This window comes from Ailuropoda melanoleuca, chromosome 14, assembly GCF_002007445.2.
Source record: "Ailuropoda melanoleuca isolate Jingjing chromosome 14, ASM200744v2, whole genome shotgun sequence".
Lineage (NCBI taxonomy): Eukaryota > Metazoa > Chordata > Mammalia > Carnivora > Ursidae > Ailuropoda > Ailuropoda melanoleuca.
In genome coordinates, this window is record NC_048231.1 from 83698775 (window position 1) to 83708876 (window position 10102).

The 10102-nt window shown below is 47.3% G+C and overlaps 1 non-coding gene across 1 annotated transcript; it reads left to right on the forward strand.

Moving 5' to 3' along the window:
- Positions 1–3390: 3390 nt before the first annotated feature.
- Positions 3391–3493, forward strand: LOC117796251. The gene has a single exon (XR_004620615.1). It is a non-coding gene; the product is annotated as a U6 spliceosomal RNA (small nuclear RNA).
- The last annotated feature ends 6609 nt before the right edge of the window (positions 3494–10102 follow it).

The window sequence follows — 10102 nt, forward strand, 5'->3', positions numbered from 1 at the left end:
TGTCCTGGTTGAGCTTGGATGGGGTCCTCTCTGCCTCTTGGACACGAATGCTTGTTTCCCTTGCTAGATTAGGGAAGTTTTCAGCTACAATTTGTTCAAATATCTCTTCTAGACCTCTGTTTTTCTCCACCCCTTCAGGGATGCCGATGATTCTGACATTGGATCGTTTCATAGAGTCAGTAATCTCCCGTAATCTACATTCGTGGGCGTGGATTTTTTTAAGACCAGCTTCTATTTTCGTTTTTTCTTCTACTAACCCATCCTCCAATTCGCTAACGCGTTCCTCTGCCTCGGTGACCCTGGCCGTCAGAGCCTCTAGTTTTGACTGCATTTGGCTCATAGAATTTTTAATTTCTGTCAGATTCGCTCTCATTTCTGCCCTTAGGGATTCTATATTCTCAGCAACGCTTTCTCTGATGCTTTTTTCAAGTTTACTCATCATCTTGACCATTGTTGCTCTGAATTCCATTTCTGATAATTGGGATACATCCATATGTATTAATTCTGTGGCCGAGGCCAATTCTGTGGCAGAGGCCACAGACTCATTATCTTTTCTTTGCTGGGGGGGACTTCTCCTTCTCGTCATTCTGATGAAGAGAGATTGCAGGGTTGTCCAGAGCCCAAGTGTTGACTGGGACCCAGGCCGTGCGCCCTTGTTTTATAGAGATCTTAGGGATGTGGGCTTCTTCCTTAAAGAGTTTATTTATTTATTTGAGAGAGAGAGAGACAGTCAGCAAGAAAGGGAACCCAAGCAGAGGAGTGGGAGAGGAAGAAGCAGGTTCCCGGTGGAGAAGCCCGATGAAGGACTCCTTACGGAGCGTTGTGATCACACCCTAATCCGAAGACAGGTGCTTGGTGACTGCGCCACTCAGGCGCTCCGGGTTGTGGGCTTCTTGATTTTTCAGCCTGCCTTCTGGGGGAGGGGCCTGCCTGCAGGTACTCAGAAAACCCTGTTTGGGTAGAGTCTCTGTGTCCCTTGCGAGGGGGGATGGGGATGGGCACCCTGTGAGCCGGTATTTCCGGGCTTTTGTTCTCTGGCGGCTTTCCCTGGCGGTTTGCTATGCCTCTTCTGAGAGAGCAGCAGCGGCTGAAATTCAGCCTCTGTCTCAGAACAGAGGGATCGCGGATCGTTCTCCACTGATGTTCTGGCCACTTTAACTCTGTTTCTGTTGGTGCTGCTCAACCCTGCAGCATCCCGGGCTGTGCGCCCCACACCCGGCGTCCCAGCCCTCACTTCCAGGGCCGGCACGTCTCTGTCCTTTGTGTTTCCAACCCCGCCCGCCGCCAGCCGCCCCGCGCGGGCTCCCGGAGCTCCCCGTCTCAGTCTGGTGTCTCACGGGTGCTGACCGCGAGTCCGCCTGCTCCCCCGTGCAGGTGGCCCTCCAGCCGCCAGCCGCCCCGCGGACGCTCCCGGAGCTCCCGGTCTCAGCCTCGATCCAGTGAGCACACCGGAGCTCCGGAGCTCCGTGAGATGCTTGGTGGTGCACGCTCCCGGCTCACGGACTCAGTCTGCCGTTTCCAGAGTGCGGGTCCGCGGTCCGCCCGCTCCCCGGTGCAGGTGGCCCGCCAGCCGCCCTGCGCGCGCTCCTGGAGTTCGCGTTCTAAGTCTGTTGTCTCGCGGGTGCCGTCCGCGAGTCTGCCTGCTCCCCCGTGCAGGTGGCCCGCCAACCGCCAGCCTTCTCGCGTACGCTCCCGGAGCTCCCTTCTCAGCCTGCTGTCTCAAGCGTGCGGGTCCGCGGTCTGTCCACTCCCCCTTGCAGGTGGCTACCGCTTCCCGGCGCCCTGACACGGCGGCTCCCTCCCCCTTCTGTTTAGCTTCCGATATCTGTGCGCGGTTTCACGGCTCCCCGCTTCGTACCTCGATACTCAGCGCTGGAGATGTTCATTTGTAGAGATCCAGATGTATCTTCCTGCGTCTCAGGCTGATTCCGTGGATATTCCTGCTGGTCTGGTACCTATCCAGCTCAACTCAGGGGACCGGCTGAAAAAGGTGTCCCCTACTCCTCCGCCATCTTAACCTCCGCATTTGGTAAATTTTGTCAAATTCCCTTCGTTGGAGGCTTATCGGTGTTCACTCCCAGCAGCAGTAAATGAGATGCGCTTCCCAGCCTACTCTGCCCCTCCACACACACACACGCATGCATACGCACACGCACACACACACGCACACATGCACACACACACACACACACGCATGCACTGTCACAAGAACAGCCTTTCATTCCACTCCCCAGCAATGGTCACTCTTGTGGAGGCACAGATGGCCAAGCTCCAGCGCTCTCCAAAGGTACAAAGGCATGAGTTTGAGATGGATGAAATTCTGTCCTGGACAAATCCAAGATTACCTTCTATGTTTTACCTCAGTTCATATTTCTGTCCCGTGGGTATGCAGAGTGAAGCATTATGGGAAAAAGTGGTTGGCCTCCAGGCTGTTAGATTCAAAGTTTAGGAGTGACCCCATATGTAACTACTAAATGGGACTCATAATAACTCATGGTGGATGGATCGTTGATGTAGTCTTAAACTCTCCTTGATTTTTTTTTTCATATTTTTAGCTTGTGTCACTTTCCGAGGAAATGACTGCTGTAAGTCTCATTTGTCCTCAACTTTTAATCTTGGAGTGTGCAGGCCTGTTTAATCTGTCTACCTCATCAATAACAATTGATAGATCTAGTCACTTACATGGGATGATAAAAAGTTGGTAGCATATGATTACTTGGACATGGGACAAGAACTTCAAGCTTAAATCTGTCTCTTTCAGCCCCCACCACCCCCCATAAGTGGAAGATAGAGGCAGAAGTTGTGTTTTCCAGGCACAAATCCCATGCACGTGAAATAAGAGAGAACTGAAGTTGGCCACGTATCTCAGTTGTCCTCTCCATCCTCTCTCTGACGACATGGGGATAAGCAGTGACAGCAGAATGCCAACGTTAAGAATGAAGGTGCTGGGGCGCCTGGGTGGCACAGCGGTTAAGCGTCTGCCTTCGGCTCAGGGCGTGATCCCGGCGTTATGGGATCGAGCCCCACATCGGGCTCTTCAGCTATGAGCCTGCTTCTTCCTCTCCCACTCCCCCTGCTTGTTCCCTCTCTCACTGGCTGTCTCTATCTCTGTCGAATAAATAAATAAAATCTTAAAAAAAAAAAAAAGAATGAAGGTGCTTGACAGAGGCTTATAAGGAATGATCTTGCAGCTTTTAGCAGAACTATCGAGAGCAAGTTGCACAGGTCAGAGGCAGAAAACTGAATTTAGCCATACTTTGTAGCTTCTGTATTAAACAGATACTCATTACAGGTTTTTAAAAGTCAGGCGAGCAAGCAACTTGTGTTTAATCATGACCTGCTGAGGCACTGTATTAGATAGTATGGGATAAGTAAATAAATAAACAAATATTGCTCGTTTTGGCAGCACATATACTAAAATTGGAATGATAGAAGATTAGCATAACTCCTGCACAAGCATGACACACAAATCTGTGAAGCATATCATATTTAAAAACAGACAATAAGTAGTCAGGGTACCAGCTCTTTAAGAAATCAGGAAGGAGTTGGGAAGACAAACCTACATGACCTATTTAATGGCTATATGAGTGTTAACGGTATGAGGTTGCAAATACATGAAACCATTTAGTGCCAGGCCGTTGGGTCTCAGCAGCTGAGGTAGCTCTGAGCTAAGAGGATTAGAGTCCCCAACTTGAAAGCTCACCACAGCTCTAGGAAAGTTCTTGGGAAAGCTTGGGTGTATCTTGCTCACTGATTCCTACCCATCAGGCTTCCATTCATCTGTGTTTTTGTGGAAACTCTCCCATATGCTTTGCATGCACACTTTGCTTTGGTTCTCTCTCCTTAGGGGCCTTCAGGATCCTTCCCTTCTTTTCTCTACACCTTGGGAGTCCACTCAGGACAGCACCACCTTCCATTCTTTCTAGGGCTCTGTGGCTTATGGCTTTCCCTTGTCCATCACAACAACCTGATCCTGTGCTCCATATTTCCCCTAGCAGAGGGTAAGTAAATGGCTTCAGTCCTCAAAAAGTTAAACATAGAGTTCCCATATGGCTCAGCAATCCCACTCTTAGGAATATACCCCAAAGAGTTGAAAACAGAGATTCAAACAGATCCTTGCACATAAATGTTTATAGTGGCACCAGTAACAATGTTTAGAAGGTAGAACAACCCAAATGTCTATCCACGGATGACTCATGGTTAAACAAATTTGGCAGAGCCATACAATGGAACGTTATTCAGCCATAAACAGGAGTGAAGTACCGATAGTCACTACCTGGAGGAACCTTGAAAACAATATGCTAAGGGAAAGAAGCCAGATCCAGAAGGTCACATATCATATGATTCCATTTATATGAAGTGTCCAGAATAGGTAGATCTGTGGAGACAGCAAGTAGATTGGTGGATACCAAGGATCAGAGGAGTGGAAAATGGAGAGTAGCTGCTTAATGTGCATGTTTTATTTTGAAGTGATACAAATATTTTGGACCTAGATAAAGGTGGTAGTTGCAGAACACTGTGAATGTACTAAATGCTGCTGAATTGTCCACTTTAAAAGAGTCAATTTTATGTTACGTACGTTTTTCTTCAATTAAAAAAAAAACTCCAAAACGAAAAAGATAACTCCTTTAGGAAACATGCAGTTGGGAGCGAGCAGTTTAAACACTCTTCTTCCTGATATAATTGATTTGGGGGTAGGAGGGTGTGGGTCATTGAAGAAATAAAGCCTTAATGCAGAGGGGTGATTTTTAGGGTGTAGTTTAGGCAATGACAGTAATCCGTCCGATTGATACAGAGATTTATAGATTAGAAAGTGCCTTAGGTCCAACATCTTATATACTCCTTATAACCTTTCCTGCGTTGTTCATCCTCATCGGTCAAAAAAGGTCGTGGTTCATACTTCCTGTCACCTGGAATAATGTTACCACACCTTGTGTTTGAATCCAATCTATTCATGAAGGACCAGATCAAATGCCATCCCTTGAAGCCTCCTCTGGAAATATAAGCACATTCTGGTTGCTGTAGACCACTTTAAGTTTTAAGATAAGCTCTGATTACGAGCCAAGGTAATTAATGTCAACTTGGGCAGAGATGACACATATTTCAATGTCTAGACGCTTCATGTGAACAACGTAATGATTGAACATATTGGCATTAGGAATAATTTGAAGGTGCGATGGATGAAGTGGGGGAGCAGATCATATGATTGGTCAGAAATGGGTAGGTCAAGGGGAGCTTTTTAAGTGGTTGGTTAGTACAGCCTCTTAGGCCAGGGACTCCCTAGTATAATTGTCATATCCGACGCCTTCCATGGCACTTGACATATAGTAGGCCATTTGTTTGTTATGTTATGTTATGTTATGTTATGTTATGTTATGTTATGTTATGTTAGTCACCATACAGTACATCATTAGTTTTTGATGTAAAGTTCCATGATTCATTGTTTGCATATAACACTCAGTGCTCCATGCAATACGTGCCCTCCTTAATACCCATCACTGGGCTAGCCCATCCCCCCACCCCCCTCCCCTCTAAAACTCTCAGTTTGTTTCCTGGAGTCCGTAGTCTCTCATGGTTCATCTACCCCTCTGTTCCCCCTCCCCCTTCATTTTTCCCTTCCTTCTCCTAATGTCCTCTCTGCTATTCCTTATGTTCCACAAATAAGTGAAACCATATGATAATTGTCTTTTGCTGCTTGACTTATTTCACTTAGCATAATCTCCTCCAGTTCCATCCATGTTGATGCAAATTTTGGGTAATCATCCTTTCTGATGGCTGAGTACTATTCCATAAAAGGAGCTGAGATGCCTTTCAACAGACGAACAGATAAAGAAGATGTGGTCCATATATATAGTAGGCCATTTAAAAATGTTAACTTAGTCTTTTGTTCATTCATTTATCCATTTCCTTTTGGGGAGAGGATGGTCCTCAGAATATAAACTGCCTGAAGATAAGAACCCTATTTCTCTTATTCCCCAGTGCCTTGCAGAGTGCCTGGTATAATTGGTTTTCCATAAATGTTTGTTGATTGAGTGGCTGAACTGAGTAGAGAGAATGTGAAACTTGGAATCTGGCAGTCCTGTGCTTCCATCCCAACTCCGGTACTCACTAGCTGTGCTGTCCTATAAATAAGGGAGAAGGATAAACCCAACTTGCAGTTTAGTACTGGATACATTTAATAAATGGTAGGTGTTATTTATCCATCAAATAATCATCAAACCTGAACAATGTACAAAGAACAACAAAAGCAGCTTTCTTTGGCAACCTAAAATCATCCATTCTTATGCTTTGATCATGCGAACCTGGCTGAGTATTCATTTATTCATTCATTCCACAACTATTTACTGAGCTCTTACTATGTGTCAGGTCCTGTTCTAGGAACAACGGGAAGCCACAAACAGGAGAAACATGCTTAGACAAATGTGTTACAAGGATTCCTCCTTTTTGTAGGTAAAGAATGACTTAGAGTCTGGCAAGATGGAATAAGGAAGCACAGAGAATGTGTATTGCACGTGTCTTTATGGAGAGGAAGCCATCTTAATCTAGAGGGGAGGCAGTGAGGCTGGTGAAGCGATCTGGACTGTATTTTGGAGGCTGAGCAAAAAGGACTTGATGATGGGTTGGATACTAGGGGGTGGGGGGAGGAAAAAACGGGGGTTAGGTTTATGCCTCAAGTCACTGGCTGAGTGGAGCTGCTGTTTTTGAGACAGTAGACAGTTCTGAAGATAGTTGGAAGGGACTTTTGACAATCACGATTTAGCGAGGATACTTTTGAGGTGCCTATTGGATATTGACTTGGGGCTCAGTAGAGAGATTGAAGCTGTATCTATTGAAAATGTGGCATAGAAGTTACTTAAAGCCACGAGAATAGATGAGATCCTTTTAAAAGGGACAGAAGAGGAGAAGCCTTGGGAATGAGCTATGAGAGGCTCCTTTGTTTAGAGCTTGGGTAGAGAAGTGGCCCAGCATGTGGGCTCACAGAATTTAAGGGACAAAAGAGTTTCTGGGAGGAGGAGTGTCCATCCATATCAACAGCTGTTGAGAGAACTGAGCAAGACGTGGACAGAGAAGGGACATTGAAACTGGCATCTTGGAGGTCATCTGTGATTTGGCAAAGGCAGTTGCAACCAAGGGGAGGGGTGAAAATACCAAGGTAATAGGTGGATGGGCTAATGAACGGGAGGTGAGGGAATGGAGACCCTGGAGACGGCTCTCTTAAGATGTTTTCTGGGAAGTGTGGCAGCGGCATGGGCTGATAGGTCGAGGAGGATGTGGGGTACAGGACACTTTGCTTCTTTCAAGGGGGAACCCTAGAGCATGTTTGTGGGTTGAGAGGAAGAATCAAGAAGAGGGAGAGATTGATGACCCATGAGGGAGAGGGCGTGACTACTGCAGCAAAGCCCTTCGAAGGCGAGACTGAGGGCTCCAGCCCACAGGTGTCCTGTCGTGTTTTGAGAGGCTCTTCTGGAAGGATGGAAAACATGAGCAATATCCATTTTGAGAGATTATGGACATGAGAGTAAAAAATGACTGAGGACCATAGAGTTTCGGGCCGACCACACACACGGTATGGAGGTGAATAGACCAGGTGCATAAGCATTTTCTTGAAACGGAAATGTGGTCCTGCAGGTAGAGGTCAAGATGTCAAAATATCACAGGAGTTCTGATGCTGCTCAGCCAGAGGAAAAGGGAGAGGAGACAGAAACTTCTAGAGAGGGGAGGAGTGGAAAGGAGAAGGAGGTCAAAGAGTGTGGGGGCCGGGAACGATAGCAGAAAGGAAGAAAGAGGAGGCAGGGAGGAAGAGGGGAGAACTTGTGTCAGAGGCAGCACAGCCAACCTGTGGCTTTGCCCTTTAACTAACAGTCAAGGGCACCACGAGTCATAGGAAACCGCTGTAACCAGCACAGGTGTGACAACACAGCCCCGCTCCGCTCTTGGCCCATGAGAAAGGAAGTGCAGTGACATGGGCCTGGCTATAATTAGCACCCATGGGCAGCCTAGAAAGCTGCCTGCTCTGAGGTCGGAGAGTTCAGAGCTGGTGTGTGAAAGCAGGGGCGTGCAAACAGCCGGTGGAAACTCCCGCTGGAGGTTGGCCTCTGAAGTCCTCGCTGGTGCCTCCTGGGCTGGGAGGGCAGACCTGCCGGCTGGTCACACTGAGCGCGGCCCCTGGAGCCAGCGAGGCTCGTGTCGGGATGAGGGCAGCCAGAATTCCTCCAGCTATCACTTATCTGTCTGGGCAAACGTCCTTCCTCCATGGCTGGCTTTCTCTGGCTTCTGGGGCAGCCCCAGCCGGTGGAAGTGGTGCTGCCTTGGCAGTCGGGAGGCTGGCCTTGGCAGATACAGAGGGCAATGCTTTCCCAAGGCCTCGTCTCCTTGGATAGTATTTCTTTCTAAGGCTTTGGCACAGCCATGCTGTTCTCCCCCACGCTGGCCCATCTCTGACTTTATTGCTCATTTCCCACATGGGAACATCTATTTTTTTTTTTTATCTTTGCAGTGAAATAGAGAGGAAACCTTGAAGAGCTTCTCTTCTCTGTGTGTGTGTGTGTGTTCACTCCTCAACAGTGAAGACAAATGTCGCCTTTCCGCTACTCCTCTGTTATACACTAAGTCTCAGCTTTGGATAGCATCTATTTCACCCAGCCAGCCTCAGGAAGCAGGACTCCTAGCCCTGATGAGTGGTATTCAAAGCGGAGCCCCGTCCCTCTTCCTTGGGCGGCTACCCCTCCCTCTCTCCACCTGTCCAATTCTAAGAAAATTCTTCTTTATATGGATCCCACGTTAATTTCCTTGTAACTTTCCATCTCCATTCTTGGTTTTCTCTCTGGACATCCCAGAATTAGCTGGCTCTCCCCTTCCAAATAAGAGCCCTTCCTTTTTGATTTGGGAAATAGATCCTTATTTCCGGCCTGTTTTCTCTTTTTCAGGCTCATCATTCCCAGTTATTTTGACCACTCATTGATTCACCAAAGTATCTGTTTCTTGCCAGTTGAGGGCCTTCTACTGTGCTAGGTACTGGGGGATGTAGCCATTAATAAAATGAAACTCTGGGAACTGGAGGAATTCACATTTTATTCAAAAGAACACTAGTGGGCAAAGTAGAAACATGTCATAAAATTAGAAGATGAGGTGATCAGAACCATAACAGAGATAAAAGATTTCTATTGCCTATTGAGGACTTACCACATCATGTTACTAAGTATGCTGGGCATGTGATCTCAGGTAGAACTCACAACATCATCACTGACTTATAGACATAGCGAATATTCTGCCCATCCTCACAAGGCTTTTAAGATGCCTTCTAAGATACCTTACACTGAAGGGTGGACTCAGGATTTCTAACTACTGAGATAGATGTAAAGTCTCACCCTCAAGCTTAGACACCAAGAACAGGGATTTGAACTCTGGGCATCTGGCAGCAGAGCACATCTTTTTGACTGCTGTGCCATCTTGCTTTTCTGGAGGGCTCTTTCTCTTTTGGTGTGTAATACCAAGGAAGTAAGGATAGGAGTATCCTTAGCAGGTCTACTGTCTCAACCCTGTGCTGAAGAGATCTTTTTAGATGCTCCCCCAGCAGGAATCTCACTGTGCTAGCTCTGACCTCGCTATTATTCTTGGCATAGGCCACGCAGTTTCATGTTACTGACCCCTCTGCTGCTCTGAATACGTGCTTTCTTTTCACATTGTAAGGGGAGCTGGCATGCAAAGTCAAGGCCACCTCGTGTACTGCCAACAATGGTCCATTCTTAGAGGAATCACTTTCCAAAGCCATCCTGGGAGCTATTGAATTAAATCCTGCTGCTTGGAAGCTAGTGGTTGTCCTGGGGAGGGTGGGCAGAGCTTTTCACCATCATTTGGCAATGCTGTTTAAACTGCTTGGGGAGATGGGGATTCCCTAGGTGCTCCCGTGACATACCACTTAACATCTATTCATGGTTCCCGCTGTGAGGGGCATGGGGTGGGGACTTAATAGCTGCCCCTCTTCACCCCCCTTCCCAGCCATGGCCAACAGCAGCCATTGTTGGCAGGGCTGTTAGGGCTCTGCAGCCTGGAACAACCCAACGGGAGATCACATTTTATTTTATTCTTTTGGCTCCAAGCA